Consider the following 18,085-nt stretch of genomic DNA (forward strand, 5'->3'; position numbering starts at 1 on the left):
CAGCGGCCATGGCTCACGGGCCCAGCTGCTCCGCGGCATGTGGGATCTTCACGGACCGGGGCACAAACCTGTGTCCCCTGCATTGGCAGGCAGACTCTCAACCACTGTGCCACCAGGGAAGCCCTAAGCAGATATTTTAAAAGGTTTCAATAATTAACTTCCATTCTATTGTTTTCACTTAAAATTATATTTTTCTTTGGTTATGTACCACATAATTAATAACTCATAATTCCATAGTTATAAATAATGTAACCCATAGTTTAATTCCTCTTCCTTCCTCCCACAAACATGTAAAATATTATAGGTATATATGTTTTGATATATATAATATCAAACAGACAGATTAAGCATTTCTAGACAAATTTATTGACATATGACATCTATTGAACCAAAACTCAAAGCAGTTTTATTCCACTTCCTCAAAGGACATGTTCACTTCTTTTTCTGGGCACACTTATATTTTCTCTTTTCCCTCTCAGGTTAGCTTAAGACCAAATCCCCTTCATTCACAGTATTAAGGGTTAGATCATAATTTTCATTGAGCTCAGTTTCAATATAACTTTTATCCATGACTTGATGCAATGTCTGGGTGAAAGCACCCAGAGCTGTTACTTGTCACTAGACTTGCACTACATTCTGCTTCCAACAGCAGTGAATAGTCTGCTGATGCTTCTGGCTTTTATATGTGAAAGTCAGATGAAAGATTACTTACTGCACTTGATGCTGTTGTGAATTAAATACTATGCAGAAGCAGGTGCTGAAGCAGTGCTGCTTATAGGCCATGGAGTTTCACTGTAAAAAAGGACTACATGGTCAGTGGCAGCACAAGTGAAACTGAATGAAACATAGAGTACAACTTACATTGGTGAAAGAAGTTCAGGAGGATGTACAAAAATAAGAAATAAAGCACCATAGACACACACAAAATAAATGAAAAATATTTTAATCACATAAGTGAAGTATTTTAATCATATTTATACCAAAACAAGATTTCAATATAATAATTTCTGATAAAATATACAATGTTTTAGGAAAAACTGTTTTAAAATAGTAATGATAAAAGTCCCAACATGACAAAAATACTTTTTGTTTTATGTATTATTGGATTTTACCAAAAGAATAAAATCATCCGTAGCATAAATATTTTGTCACTATCAATTCATCATTTTTAGTGTAACTTTTATAAATAATTATGCCTGAGATATTTGCTTTCACAAACATAAGATTATCTTTGTAAGTACATTCACATATTAGAATTCTTAGAATGTTATTTTTCAAGGAAGATTTCAGGGTCGTATTAGGTTCTTAGCAAGATATATAATTTTATTTACTATTTAATATATTTGTAAGATTATAAACTTAATTTAACACTCAACTGGATTATTCTCCTAAAATTGGAAGTGTGTGTGTTTTTGGTGACATTTTGTGACTTCCTGGATTTCTTATTCTTGGATAGTTTTGCATTTTATCATTATTCATGATTTATTAGCCTTCAAACAATTTACTATTAATGCAACTCCTAGTTGGAATATATTCTAGCACATATACTTTCTGCAGAAAGCTTAAAAAACATTTCACATATGTTGAATCTAGCAAAACCAATAAAAAGTTATTAAACACTTAGAACAATCACTAATTCACAGTCCCTAATAGCACTGTCCACAATTTCACTTCTCCCATGGAGATAATGATAAATTGATGACAATATTTTGACACTTGTAACATTTAATGACAAATATTAATTCTGTCAATAAACAAATAATTGAGTGTTGCCTTGTGTGAAGTTCTGGAGATGCAACAGTATGTAAAACTGACTGTATATAGAAATATGCAGACAAATATATAATAATCTGTTTAGTCTTATATGAGAAATGTATTATATGTATATTATGAAAGTTCATGGAAAGAATAACCAACCCAAATTTGTTATTCATACACAGATATAGGCTTGAGTTTTAAACATAGGTAGGCAAGTTTAGTTTGAATTTTGTTGCAATTCTTATGTTTCTTGCAGTTTCTTCCCTGTAACACAAATAATTGATGTAGTGTTAAAAAAAATACAGTAAAATTTAAAAAAAGATACACATCAGACAAGATCATTCAGGTTATAGTAAGGATTTCTGTTTGTTTTATCTTAAGTACAATTAAAGCCACATAAAGGTGTTTTTTTTTTTTTGATCTTGCAACATTTTTCTTTTTTTTTTCTTTTTTTTAACCTCCCACTCCTCCACCACTGTATTGTCCCCCCACCCCCACTGGTAAAACCACTAGTTGGTTCTCTATATCTGTGAGTCTGCTTCTTTTCTGGTTATATTCACTAGTTTGTTGTAGTTTTTAGCTTCTACATATAAGTGATATCATATAGTATTTGTCTTTCTCTGTCTGACTTATTTCACTTAGCATAATGCCCTCCAAGTCCATCCATGTTGCTTCAAGTGGCAAAATTTCATTCTTTTTTATGGCTGAGTAGTATTCCATTTCATTCATCTGTTGCTGGACACTTAGGTTGCTTCCAGATCTTGGCAATTGTAAATAATGCTGCTGTGAACATTGGGGTGCATGTATCTTTTTGAATTAGTGTTTTTAGCCACAGAAGAGTTATAAGCAAGAAAATGACATGGTCAGATTTTCATTTCAAATGAGTCACTTAGGTAGAAGCCACCATCCTTCCAGCCATATCCTTCTAAATGGATATATTGTCCTCTGCACAAAGAAAATTTCTGAAGCATCTGCCTTCTTGTTTTATCATCTTGATAATTTCACATTTCTATTTGTTCATCCTTTCCACCAGTTCCATGATTGTTTTCTTTTCCTTTGTTTGCTTTTCTCTTAAGATTATTCCTATAGCTTTATTTTTTAATTTTTTTCTCCCTTTTTGTGTGTGTGATAGGCTATTTTTCAATTCTACTAATATGGATAATATGGATAAATTCCACATTATTATCAAAAGTTGGTTTTCTAAACATTACAAAGTCAATCTCTTGATAAGACAAAACTGACTTTATTTCTCACTGTGGTAAGGGGAAAAAAACACCTCACAGTGTCTGGGATAGAGGGCAAGGTGAAATCAGAATTTTTTGAAGTTTAGAAGTTTGGTTTAAAGCAGGTTTTTTTAAAGGGGGAGAAAGAGATATATTAAGATTGGGTAAGGATCATGATACAATAGCCCAGGATTCATAAAAATGCCAAGATGAAGATTTTGAAGTAAGAGGTTCAGAGAATCTTAGGTCAGAGTGAATTGCCTGTTGATGTTTTTTCCATTGAAGGGTTAATTCCTATGACTTTCTGGAAGCTCCTATAATGAACAATCAAAATATTTGGAAGGGTAGATTCCTGGAAAAATAAGTAATGCTAATGAAAAAATGGAAATAGCAAAATCATGCTAATGAAGAAAGAGAAATAAACATTATATTAATATAGACATAATATGTGATTTCAGTTCTCAGTGTTCAGGCTGAACGTTTTTCTCCCTGTTTTTTCCTTTTCTCTTCTCTCTCCCTCTCCCCTCTGCTCACCTCTCCATAAGTATAGAATTCCACTGAAAATACCTCAACCTTTCAGAAGTCAGCTCCCCAAAGTGATTAATTCATGTGTGGTTTCCAGTCTCTTCATAGTCTAAATTCGTTCTGTGATTCAATTCATATTAGGAGATTGTACAACATCCTAATCAGGTGCTGAGAAATACTACTTTTTCATTCTTTAAAGTTTCTAAAATACTTAAGATTAAATATTGGCATTATAATTTATATTATTAAAAATAGAGCTATTTTCAAAATATATGTTTATTTATTATTCAAAGAACACAGAAGAGAGGAACTTGAGGGAACCTGGTTTAACAGTAGGATTTCAAGTATTGTGACACATAAAGCAATAATATATATTTATAGACTTTAGGGTCTCTTCAGTGTCCAAATTATTTATATCTATCACTACTTATCCTTATTATGGTCAGAATAAATTTGATCACTCTAATACAATTATTGATTTTTTATTACTTTAATCATTATAATTAATTTTGTAATTACACTAACTTTTTTGTCAGACTATTCAGTTAGTAAAACATATGGCACTATTGTTGTTTAGATGAAGTAAAAGATAATGTGCAATTATATGATTATTATGTAAACTAAGTTATTTGAGTCCCAGTGAGACATTATCTAGGTCAGTATAGTACTTAATCAGTAGTGTTAATATAAGAATATCTTTGAGCAGCAAAATAACAGTAGTTATCTTGAAAGTTAACAATATCTTTATTTTGGTGAAACCTAAAATTTGAATATTATACCAATCAAGAAAGAATTATGTTCAAGTTTATATCTTAATTCTTACAATGATAAAAGTTGTTTACATTACAAGAATATGTATGTTTTCTGAAAATAATGCTTTTGCTAGACATACCCAAAGGCCTATTTAGATATGATTTGAGAAAACAGTAATCTTCACTACTTTTCTAAGCACCTACATCTTTATACCATATCTGGTGCTTTGATGTGTATAATTTAGGCTAACAATACAATTCTTACACAGTATAATGAGTCTTTTGGTTCTCTCACTGCAGTAGCAATACACCTAATGGCCTGGAAAAATTAGTGTTTTCTATCACATTCCTTAGTTAAGTACTTGTACACACTGGAGATTGCAAGCTCAGTTTTTCTATTTTATAGCTTGAAATTCTGCAATTGTTGCAATTGTTAGATTATTTGTGAAAACAACAGATGATATTACTCTGAATGTGAGTTATGGATGATAATTGCATTTTTCAAACAAATTGCCTTTTGTCAAAGAGGCCTAGGAGAAAAAGGATTAGAAGAAGAGACGTCCTTGAAGAGAGTGTCTGAAAAATTCCTCAGATTATAACCTTAAACTGTACTAACACGTGTTTGAAACATTTAGGATGCAAGAAAATATGGATTACAGGGAATTGTGAATATATCTAATTTGGTAATTGAAGAGAAGGGGACCTACTATTTAGTATTGTTATGAAAGAGAGAGCAAAAGAATCCAAAATGTAGTATATTTTAACAGAGTTAGTGATGAAAGCAGAAAGCAGACAAGGAAGAGGCAATGGACTAACATCGCTATATAAAAAGTATCAACAGTCAAAACACCACTTTTCTGACTTATAGGGAAGATGCAATTTATGCACAGGAAGCAGCAGCTAGATGTCTGTTACAGACCGCACCAAGGTCTGATACTCAGTGATATTAGTTGAAAATAAATCTATGGGCTAAGAAACTTGTCTAGTTTACTGCAACCTTCCTTTAGTCAATTATTCAACAAATTTTAAATTAATGAACATCATGTGCTTGGTCTTGCTCAAAATGTTGGAGATTAGTTTTGTACCAATTTATGTATTACAAATTCAATTCTGGCACTAACCACTCAGAGTTAGATCACATCCCCCCAATTAAGGGCTTGATCCCATACAAAACTGCCTGTATTTCAGATGCTAGCCACAAAAGGAGTTCCAAGGCCACCTGCACTTCTCGCCAAATGGCTAGAAATTTGGGAGTTTCCAACAACTCCCTAAGTAGTAGGTCCTCTTCCCTTCAACTACCAAATTAGATATACTTACATTTTCCTGTAATCTATGTTTCCTTGCATCCCAAATGCTTCAAACATATGCTAACACAGCTTAAAATTGTAATTTGAGGAATTACAAATCTGAGGTTTCCCACAACTCCCCCCAGGTTTAATAATTTGCTTGAATGACTCACAGATCTCAGGGAAGCCAAATGCTATTACAGTTTTATTATAAAGGATATGGATTAGACCAGCCAAATGAAGACACACATAGGGCAATGACTAGGAGGGTGTAGAACACAGAGCTTTCAAGCCTTCTCCCAGTGGAGTCAAGGTGTGTCACCCTTCTGGAGTCAACTTTTTAGCATAAAATCAGATGTGATCCGATGGGCTCATGAATAACAAAATACCCACATCACTCTGGAAATTCCAAGGGTTTTAGAAGCTCCATGCCAGGAAATGGAGACAAAGACCAGACACATTCTTTGTTATACAATAAGAATAAAATAAAGAACTAGGAAGACAAGGTTTTCATTCTCATGGAATTTACATCCTAATAAGATAGTTAAGTATATAAATAAATAAATGGATAAGTAAATAGATATAAACAAATAGATGAGTGCCTACTATTGGATAGTTATTTTATTTAAATCCTAAGGTCCAGGAAGGTATCTCTGAGAAGAAACATGTAAGCTGAGATCTGAACAATAATGAGGAGATTGGTCAAGAGAGGATCTAAGAACCTTCTAGGCAAAAAAAAACAAACAAAACCAAACAAAAAAATTGTAGAAAAAAATGTTCTAAGTCAGAAAGAATTTGACTTTTCTCACCTTCCTCTCAACTTACAGGGCCTCTAGCTACTTCTCTAGTCAACAAAGTTGAAATAGAGCACAATAGTTAAAAGTGTCGGCTATGGAATCTGTGGAGAAATAGGTTCTGTCATATTCTGTGACTTAGATAAGATAGTGCCTTTTTTTAGGCCTTATTTCTTCATGTGTAAATTGGAAATAATAATAGCACTGACTTCAGAATATTCAAGCAAACCTTAAAGTTAGGAGACAAACATTTACAGAGAGAATAGATAACCCCATAGCTGTAACCCAAGACAGCATATGCCAATAAAGGTAAAGAAAAGCTTTTGCAAACATGCAAGGATTTAGAAACTCTAGGAATAGCATAATTTATCCACAAAAACAATGATAGAAAAGAACTCTGATCAAATAACAAACCAATAAAACAAAGGCCTTACAATCAAGTAACATGAATAGAAGTGGAAATAGTTATGAGTAATGACTGACTATGTAAGGACAAAAATGGACAGTCTGTATTATACAAAAAAAAAAAAAAAGTCAGATGACAATCCTTGAAACAGAAGAGGCATACTGCAAGGAAAATTTTAATAAGAAAGGTAAATGTGAAATTTGGAGGTGGATATTGACAACAGGAAAGAAAGTGCTCCAAAGCTCTTACTCAGGATGAGAGTAAGGAGAGGGTGAGAGGAGGGTTTGAAATCTCCTCAAAATGGCTCACTGTGAGCATTAAAGACAGTGAGAAGTAGAGAGTCTTGGTAGGAGATATAGTTTCTTGGTTTTAAATAATAATAATAATGTTTTAGTCTGTCTGGGCTGCCGTAATAAAATATCACAAACTATGTGGCTTATAAAGAGCATAAGTTTATTGCTCATTGTTCTAGAGGCAGGAAGTTCAAGATCAAGGTGCCAGCATTGTCAGGTTCTAGCGAAGACCCTTTTCTGGGTTTCAGACAGCTGACTTCTCACTGTGTCCTCACATGGTGAATGAGGGTAAGGTAGCTCTCTCAAGCCTCTTTTATAAGGACATAAATCTCATTAAAAGAAATTAAACTCATTTTTTAATGAATGGAAGAATGCAAAGTAGTTATTCCACTTTAGCTGTAATAAAGGCCCCACCTCCTAATACTATCACATTACACATTAGGATTTCAACATGAATTTTGGTGGAACACAAACATTCAGACCACAACAGATAATAAAATATATCTGATTATAGTAAGGTCCAGGAGGGGAGACTTTTTTCCCCTCTATTTTATTTATTCCATCTTTCTATAGCAGTGCCTGGCACATAGAAAATACTAAACCCTTTATGAATAAGTGATTAAAAGTCCAAGTGTATAGAATACTCCACTAACAAGTTGAATAAACAGCAACCTTAGTAACCCAGCAAAAAGTAATATAAGAAAAAAGAAGAAAAAATAATATGAAGAAGCATAGTAAGATTCAAGAAATAAAATAACATGTCATTTGTTATAACTAAAGTGAAAAAACTATTTTGTCTTCTTCCATCCTTTAAAAAATGAGGTTGTCAAAGTAAAAAATCCTAGCCGAGCTGTGTGGGTTTTTTTTTTGTTTGTTTGTTTTGTTTTGTTTTTTTGCAGTACGCGGGCCTCTCACTGTTGCGGCCTCTCCCGTTGCGGAGCACAGGCTCCGGACGCGCAGGCTCAGCGGCCATGGCTCACGGGCCCAGCCACTCCGCGTCATGTGGGATCTTCCCGGACCGGGGCACGAACCCGTGTCGCCTGCATCGGCAGGCGGACTCTCAACCACTGCGCCACCAGGGAAGCCCCGAACTGTGTTTTATTGGAAAAAAAAAAAAAAAGAAAAAGAAAAGAACCCTCTTAAAACAAAAGTAAAATAAAATGTGCAAGAATTTTTAAATAAAAGAGTGGGCAAAGGGACAACAGGCAAATGCAAATGAAAGAAAGCAGAAGTGACCTTATTCATATCAAGCTGTTGAAATTTAAGAATAAAATCAAGTGGGATAAAGAAGAAGCTTGTATACTGATAGAATTTACAAAAGACTACGAAATATAACGTTTATATACCCATACGCACAAAAAATATATCCACTAAATATATAAATCAAAATATGTTGGAAATTCAGGGAGAATTTAACAGATCTAGTTGACAAAAATAAGTAAGAGCACAGAGGAACTGAGTAACAAAATGAGTATGTGTGATTTAACAAATACAAGTCAAACTATTGCTCTGTACAACATACTGAATATATATATGATAAAAATATTGCACATTCTTGGATACAAAGAACAATTATGTCATTATAGTAATCTATTACCATCATCAACACTACCCAGCAGCACAGCAATAACAACAACATTTTTCAGGTCATAGTTTTTGAACACAGTGTTATTTCCAAAATAGTGACTAAAAGATGATGTGAATGCCTTGGAAATTAAGAGAGATGATAATTATTAATCCTGCAGATGACAGAAATGAATTCAAAAGAGAAATAAAAACTATCTAGAAAAGTTTAGAAATGACCATACTTCATATTAAAACTAATGAACAGTGAATGTCACATTTAGAGCAAATTAAGGGCCTTGTATCTTCATTATTAAGAAATAAAGAATAAGTTAAGGGAACTTAGTATTCATCTGTGATGTACCTTCTTATTTGACTTCCTCAATACTCATTTCCAATCCTTTTCTTGCTTACCCACTTTCACTTCAGAGGCTAGAAATACAATATGGCAGCTCTTCTCACCTTCCTTGCTGCTAAGGGTGTCCATGTGCTCAAGTTGTGACCAATTATACATGAGCAGATATCTCTGAGATGGATGCTGAAAACTATTTTGCTGTCCTGATAAAATGAATAGGTGTGGCAAATGCACCCTTCTCAAGTTACTCCAGCCTTGAATGCAGACTGATGGCAAGATCACAGATACAGCTGTCATGTAAACAAGAATGTTAGACATAAACATGTGGCAGAGAAAAACAGTAAGTAAAACATAGGTGGCTAAACCTTGAGATGCACACAGGATATGTGTCAACTGAGGCTATGGTGTTAGCACAAATGGTAGGAACATTCAGAACATTTGTGTATAATGGTTACCTCTCTCGGCTTTCAGCCAAGTCTCCAAAAAGAGGTATGAACTCAAAGTTTTGAGAGCAGTCTAAAGCAGAGAAGAAAGAAAATAATGCTTTGCTAAGAGATATGCTCTCCACATGTGGCCTGCAATCTAAGTGATTTAGAGTCCCGTAATTTGTGGGCCTGCTGCGTTTGAAAAGACAATGTGCGTACCCCAAATTGCAACTAGTCCAAGAAGCAGGAAAATAGCTGCCACAGCAGGAGATAAGATTGAAAAAAATTAGACAGCAGGTGGCAAAGGGAGGCATTCAGGAGGGTGCTTCTTCACTCAAGGCTATCATTTCAAACTGCCTCAGGGCAACAGCCATTAATGGGAAGGCTAAGGGGCATAGATAGAACAAAGAGGTCAGTAAGTTAAAACATAAAAACTTTAGCTATGGTTACTTTTACAGTAACTGACTGGAAGAAAGTATCCTTAAAACAATGTTTTCAAAGGAAATATTTTGCAAAAATAACAGCATTTCTATACTATAATAAGTTATAATGCTTTATCACCTACTACAAAAGCTGAGCATTTGCCAGGAAAGGCATTCTTTTCAAAGTTCATCGCATATGGCCAAGGGAGAAAAAGGACAAGAAAGATTATCTCAATGTCACAAGTAGTAGCCAAGGACAATGAATAATATATTCTTAGATGGCAAAAATAGGGTGGCAATTTGAGGGAGTGGGAAGACTGGGGGGGGGGTGTCAGTGGGGGGCGGGGTGTACCTATCACATGAGCTTACCTGAAAAGAGAATTCATTTTTTTTTCTCTCTACCATGAGTGTGTAGGAGCTAGGTATCATTGGCTGCCATATATTTCTCATTCTTCCCTCTCCTAAATGAATTTTTTTTTTAGTTATCCTATTCCTCTTCAAATGTTACATTGTCAGTGTATTAAACAAAAATAATATGTCTTTGGTTATGGGTCACTAAAACCTGAGAAGCTATATGTAGACCACAATGACAGGAGTGTAACTTACCAAGATGAACTTCAAACTTGTGCAGAAACTAAATGAGGGTTGGTTGTGATAAAAATAGCTTTAACATTACCCTTAGCTTAACTAAACTTTCCACAGACTTCTTCCTGACTGGAGGCCTCTGATATTGCTTTTTGTAGAGCATTTACTTTAGAAAAGTTATAATTGTAAGCTCTCCCTCTGCCCCTTTGATATATAAATCTTTTAAAGCCAGTTTTTAAACTGGTTGTGCCAGTTTAACAACCAATGTCTTTCTCAAGGACCTGGAAGTCATTCCTTTGAAATGTAATCATCAAGCAAAACAGCACCCCCACCTCTCCTCTCTGTGGAGAGTAGGAGCCTAACTTCCATGGGACACTTTGGTCCAACTTGTAAAACTACCTCCTGTTATGAAGATAGAAGAAAGCTTACTCCGCTCTTGGGAAAGCCAACTAGCAAAGATGGGCTAAAGGCTAACCTCCTCTTATCCCAGCTCCCTACCTGGTACCATATATCCTTCTCTTTTTCTGTCTTGACTATATTGATAGCTGGAAGTGTCACAAATATGAGATAACAGTAAGAGAAGAAAACAAATCAAATTATATAAAGGCTTATGAAATTAAAAATAAGAAATTCTCAGTATAAGTACTAGTTGTTAGAATGAGTACATATGAAGATTAAAGTACGGCATTGATGAAAAAATTAAGGAATCTTCATAGAATGGATGATATTAAATTATAGTGAACTCTGGCATCAGATAATCAGGATACAAAATTGCCTCAAACACCTGCTTGTGTGAATTTGGACAAGTTATTAAAATTTATAATTCTTGTTTCCTTACATTTATACTGGGGATACAAGTGATAACACATTCAGAGAGGTATTTTGAGGATTTTTAAAGCTATTGAATAAAGAACAATCCTTGGGAAATAATTTAAAAGACGTGACAGAGGTTGTAATATGTGGTAGCTCGACTCTTGGTACAATTTAGCAATATGCAATTTAGCATTTTATATTTACTATCCACTTGCAAAGAACTTGCAGAGAATGTCTCTATTTTGGGATAAGACCCATAAAAATATCTGCTGCCAGGACTTCAACAGTCACTTTCATATTAATAAGTATAGCGCATTCCTAAATCTAAAGGAACAATGAGTCATCACTAGACTTTTGAGGAAAATCAGCACCAGATAACAGAGGATCAAGATGAGCTAATAGACCAACTGGCTCAGAAGGAAAGAAGTATAATACAGGAAAAGAAAGCTGAATTTTTCCAATAAGAATTTCTGAGAATTGAAACTATGTTGCATCGATTACAATAGAAAATGTTGTAGTGAAAAACAGCAAGCTAAAAGCAAAAGAAATTTCTTGGATGTTATCATAGCATAGCCTAGACAAAATATTTAGCAGACTATAAGAAAAAAATGTTGAGAAATTTTGAAGCATGTATAAAATGAAAGGAGACAAAAATTTTAAGTTATACATGATTTCTAAAAGTCAATCATTTAAAAGAAGTTTGAAAAAAAGAACAGATAAAACAGAGGCAGAAAAATAATTATGAAAATACCATTTTTAAAATTCCAGAGACAGCTCAATTGACTTCTGATTGTCTTCATAAAAGTGATATATAGTTTTATTGAAGACAGTAGTGTATAGGATTCTAAGTATTAAATATAAAATCTATATTAAGACAAATAATACAGTAATGTTATATAAACATTTTCATGTTTTTTGATTTAGAGACTAAAACATGTATGATGGCATCTTCCTTATTTAGATCTAGAGCAAAAACCAGTCTATACTGTAAAGTTGAAGTTTCAGGAAAATAAGTTTAAGAGTATTATGCAAAACTATAAAAGTAACAAATGGAAGTATTTAAAATATTCCCCAAAATGGAGGGGGGGCGGAATCAGTGGTTTGAAAACAGTATGAGTAAACAAAATTTCTCATTTTTGCGCTGGATAATCAACAGATTCAGTTTAAAGTTGATAGATCAAGGAAGCGGTGACAAGCAGAGTGTTTACAATTGTCAAACCAGGAATATTTCCAAGGCTTAATCAATGAGGTGTTCCTTAGTTTAATATTCCTCTTTCTTCTAGGAATCTTTGTATTTCTCCTCTAAATTTTTTGTCATTTCTTCCACTACACAGGGGCCTACTTCCTTCTCAAAGTATTCATTCAAAAGCTTTTTTTTTTTTTTTTTCGATACGCGGGCCTCTCACTGCTGTGGCCTCTCCCGTTGTGGAGCACAGGCTCCAGACGCGCAGGCTCAGTGGCCATGGCTCACGGGCCCAGCCGCTCCGTGACATGTGGGATCCTCCCGGACCGGGGCACAAACCCGTGTCCCCTGCATCGGCAGAAGGATTCTCAACCACTGCACCACCAGGGAAGCCCCCTAAAAGCTTTCTTTTTTTTTAGTTATGTACTCTTTAGTGAGACAGCCTCTTTTTACCAAGTTATAATAACATACATATGCATTAGCAAATAAACATAAAATGGACATTTATGGACCCTTAAAATTATTTCCTCAACTGCAGAGGACTTCTTTCATGAGTCCTAATTAGCTTCAGTTAATTAAAAATCTATTGAGTCCCTGCTATATGCCTGGTACTCTTCTAAGCAGTGGAAATTTTAAAAAGACAGCCATAATTTCTTTTCTTGTTATACATTCAAATGGGAGAAATAGAGAAGTACATAAATTATCTGAAGAGTTTAACGTGGAGTTATAAGAGTTATTAGGAAGTGTAACTGGGGAATCAGGGTCTCCATTAAGTAGGTTATTAGTAAAGTTCTATCTGAGGTAGTGGCAATATAATCAAAATCTACGTGATAAAAAAGAGTCATTCAAAGAGCTGCAGGAAAGGATTCAATATAGAGAACAGTAGATGCAAAACCCATGAGACAGTACAGGGCCTTGGTAGTCAACAAAAGAAAAGGTGGGATGACTTAACTAGAGTTTAGTGAATGAAAGTACAATAGTATGAGAGATCATATGAAGAAGGCAGCCTACATAGTAGCAGGAACTGGAAGGCAATGAATTGTAACTGGTGAAACAAGTTGCTTTGGATTTTCAAAAGACCATGTTGGCTACACTATGAAAACTTCATTGCAGGGTATAAGAATGGAAGCCAGGCAACTAGAGGATGATATTTGAGGTGAAAGCTGATAGCACTTTGGAATAAAGTGATATTAGAGGCATTAGTGAGAAGTGGTCAGTGATAAAATTGGAAGTAAGGCCAACAAGGTGTGTCTTTTATTATTCCTAATGAGATATTATGATCATGTAATTATGCCAATAAAATCATAATATTGTTATTTTGAATATATGGCCAGGACAGAAAAATATAAAACACTTTAAATGAAGGGCCTCATTCTGAGTCAATTTATGTTGTATGTCTCTGTGTGCTATGTATAGTGGCTTATATGTGATAAATGTAAAACTAAATTTTAGAAGGTAAAACATTTTGTCTATGAAGACTTTCCACAATGAATGTGTATTTGCTTTATTCCTTCTTTAATATATTCATCTTTTTGAAAATGTAAATCCTTTGAATTAAAACAATATCCATCATAACAAAGAGATAATTGTAACAGATTACAATAAATTTTCCTGAATTATCAAGGGTATAAGCACCTTAACAGATTTCCCATTGATTTATTGGTATATGCAGTATTTACTAATAAATCAAATAGAAAAAATAATATTGTTTTTACTATAGGCAGGCATCATCATCTTATAAAAAAACTGTTTTCTAACTTTTGTGTGAGATGATCATTAAAAATGTAGAACACATTTTTTTTCCTATGATACAACCCAGGTCAGCGAGTCAAAGACTTTTTAAAAATTCATGAATATATTTTAAATGCAATAGTAAGAGAACTCATATAGCTAATCTAGAATACCTTGTAACTTCCTGCAAACTTGATAAGGGCAGAACCTGTACTTTATTCTGTGTTATATCAGCAGAGTCTGAGAGCACCTGCCATAGGGTTAACACTGACCTGTGCTTGTTAAAAGGAAATGAACTGAACTATTCATAGCCATTGTTCAGGACATTGTCACTATTAGTAAATATACTCCAAGTTCTAACTAATTATCTAATGACAAAGTCACCTGCCTATCTCTGCTTTCTTGGTCTTACTCAGCTTACTCAGGCACTAAAGCTTGTCAATAATACACACCACTTGAATTAAATTAGACTAAACCTGGCAATGTACTAAGAACTTCAGATTCACAATAGAATTTAAGCACATTCTTCATGTAAAGCCCCTATTTAGTTACCTAAGGATCTCCTGAAAGTCTGTGCTACCTTTAAAAGACATATTTCGGCCACTACCGCTTGGGGCGTTGAAATCTGAATTCAGATCACTCTAATGCTTTCTCTCTAGTCAATTCTTTCAAGTTCTAAGTGTATTTCTTATCCAGTAATATCTTTCCACTGAACCAGACTAAAGCTAAACAAGTGTGTCCACAGTTTAAGAAAAACATATTAGGAAAAACCTGATTTTCTTTCTGGTCCATGAATATCCTAATATTTCTAGAATGTTAGGTATCTTGTGTGTTTATGATAAATTATGATAGCTTATAAGAAACTGAACAAACTTGGAATTTGAGCCAACAGATGCTATTATCTGAGCAACTGATAAATTAACCTGTGTACTCAGTATTTCCATCTCCAACGTGATTCATAGTCTTTAAAGAGGAAATAATCAGAGTGCTATCCTTCCAAGCTAACATATACTATTAGTATAATGAATTATCACTTTTATACAGGGTATCACTAGAAACATGAATCATTATTTAATCATATGAACAAGTAACCACTTGTATAAGTAATGGAGGAATGAAAAACACCCAGCAGCAGCACCAATACCACCAACAAAAACCTGTTATTTTCACGTAAATTGCTTGATTAAGGTATATTTATGGAAACATCTTTATCAAATATTGATGCTGAAGTCAATGGAATCTGTGAATTCAAAGTTTAGATAGAAAGTAGTATTCTTAATTTTCAAAAAAGTTTAGATAAACTTGCTCCCAAGTTGTTAGTGATATTCGTGTTGTCTTTTATTGAGTTGGCCAAAAAGTGCCTTCGGTTTTTAAGTAAAAACTGGCACATTTTTCATTTTCACCAAGAACTTTATTGAACAATGTATTCACCCTTTTGTTCCACTACCTTCTGTCATTTTTCAGGCAACTTCATAATTCCATGTTCCCCAAACTTTTTATCTTTTTGAACAAAGAACTATTCCAGGTGACTTTTAGAGCCTTCCAGGGTATGGAAATTTTTTCCATTAAGAGAATTTTGTGAAGACTGAAATACAGGGAAATGTGAAGGTGCAATGTCTGGTGAATACAGCAGATGAATCAGAGCTTCCCAGCCAAGCTGATAACAGGTTTTGCCTGGTCATCAAAGAAACATGCGATCTTGAGTTAGCCTGATGGAAGATTATGCATTTTCTGTTGACTAATTCTGGACACTTTTCGTCGAGTGCTGCTTTCAGTTCATCTAAATGGGAGCAGTACTTGTTGGAATTAATCATTTGGTTTTCCGGAAGGAGCTCATAAGAGAGGACTCCCTTCAAATCCCACCATATACACAACATCACCTTCTTTGGATGAAGACCAGCCTTTGGTGTGGTTGGTGGTGGTTCATTTCGCTTGCCCATGATCTCTTCTGTTCCACATTATTGTACAGTATCCACTTTTCATCACCTGTCACTAGTTGTTTTAAAAATGGAACGTTTTTGTTACGTTTAAGTAGAGTATCACATATGGAGATATAGTCAAGGAGGGGTTTTTTTGCTTAACTTACATGGAACCCAAACATCAAAACGATTAACATAACCAAGTTGGTGCAAACGATTTTCAGTGCTTGATTTGGATATTTTGAGTATGTCGGCTATCTCTGCGTGGTATAGCGTTGATGGTTCTCAATTAACATCTGATTTCATCACTATCAACTTCAATTTGTCTACCCGACCCTGGAGCATCGTCCAGCAAGAAATCTCCAGCATGAAACTTCACAGACCACTTTTGACACATTCGATCAGTCACAGTACCTTCTCCACACACTGCACAAATCTTTTTTTTTTTTTTTGCATTTCAGTTGCGTTTTTACCTTTCTTGAAATAATAAAGCATAATATGCTGAAAATGTTGCTTTTTTTCTTTCATCTTCAATATTAAAATGGCTACACATAAATTCACCAATTTTGATGTCTTTCTTTAAATGCACGCTGATATGACTGCTATCACATACAATCTAATAAAATTGTTTTGAATGACGTTAAAGACAACTAAGTGCTACTTGAGCCATCTTACTGAAAAAACCTAACGAAGCTTTTGGCCAACACAATACATTTAAACAGTTCTTTGCATACTTATTTTATGTCAATATACTTCTGCCGAGATGCTCAGAAAACACCAACTGTGGGCATAATTTAGTATACATAATTGAAAATTTCTACCGACAAGATCTTCCTGCTCCTATTATTGGAATATAAGAACCTGAATATATTATAATAGGTAGGATTAGGATATCAGAAGAAGACTATCAGGAACATAAACACCTACTATATTTTGCAAGCATCATTATGTTGATAGTCAATTCATATATTACAATTAAGAATAATAGTTTTCTTATAATTAATAAAACATATGTCCTATAAGTTTCTGAATTTTTTCCCTAGTTCCTTAACATTGAACCAATCCTAAAATCCATTAGTGCTTGCAAGGGAAGAAAGCATCTGGAAATAATATTTTTACAGTTCAAAATTTCTTTTACATATTTCAATTTCCTTTAAGTCTGTTGCTTTTCCACTTGACCTTTGATACTGTTATAAAAACAGTTAATTTTAAAAAGTACATAATTAGAAACTAATGACACAGAAAATAGCTTTGACATTTGAGTGCTCCTCCTTTGGAATTCCAGATCAGTTCTTCTTTAGTACCTGATTTAGTGTATTTATGCTTTACCAAGAGACACACTAACCAATACTAAAAGTTCTGAACCAGATGTCAGCTTGCTGGCAATGAAATATATAATGTGTCTCATGTGACATACTTTGCAATATGGTGCTGCATGGATGCCAATTCAATGTTGTCAACAGGGGATCAATTTTTACAGACTTTTTACTATAAAATATCACACATTTTTAAATGAAATTAAATTCCATTGTAGTCCATTGAAAACACTAGTGACGAGTAAGAACCTTATGCTTTCTTCAGTATATTAAGAATACTAGGGGCCTTCCCTGGTGGCGCAGTGGTTGAGAGTCCGCCTGCCGTTGCAGCAGACACGGGTTCGTGCCCCAGTCTGGGAAGATCCCACATGCCGCGGAGCAGCTGGGCCCGTGAGCCATGGCCGCTGAGCCTGCGAGTCTGGAGCCTGTGCTCCGCAACGGGAGAGGCCACCACAGTGAGAGGACCACGTACCGCAAAAAAAAAAAAAAAAAAAAAAAAATACTGGAAATGTTATATATGAAAGTTGTTAAGAGAATAAATCCCAAGAGTTCTCATCACAAGGAAAAAATATGTTTTTCTTTTCCTTTTAGTTTGTATCTATATGAGCTGATAGATGTTCAATAAATTATCGTGGTAATCATTTCATGATGTAAGTCAAATTGTTATGCTGTGCACTTTAAACTTATACAGTGCTGTGTGTCAAGTATATCTCAATAAAACTGGAAGGGGAAAAAA

Source organism: Stenella coeruleoalba (genome assembly GCF_951394435.1).
Source record: "Stenella coeruleoalba genome assembly, chromosome: 3".
Lineage (NCBI taxonomy): Eukaryota > Metazoa > Chordata > Mammalia > Artiodactyla > Delphinidae > Stenella > Stenella coeruleoalba.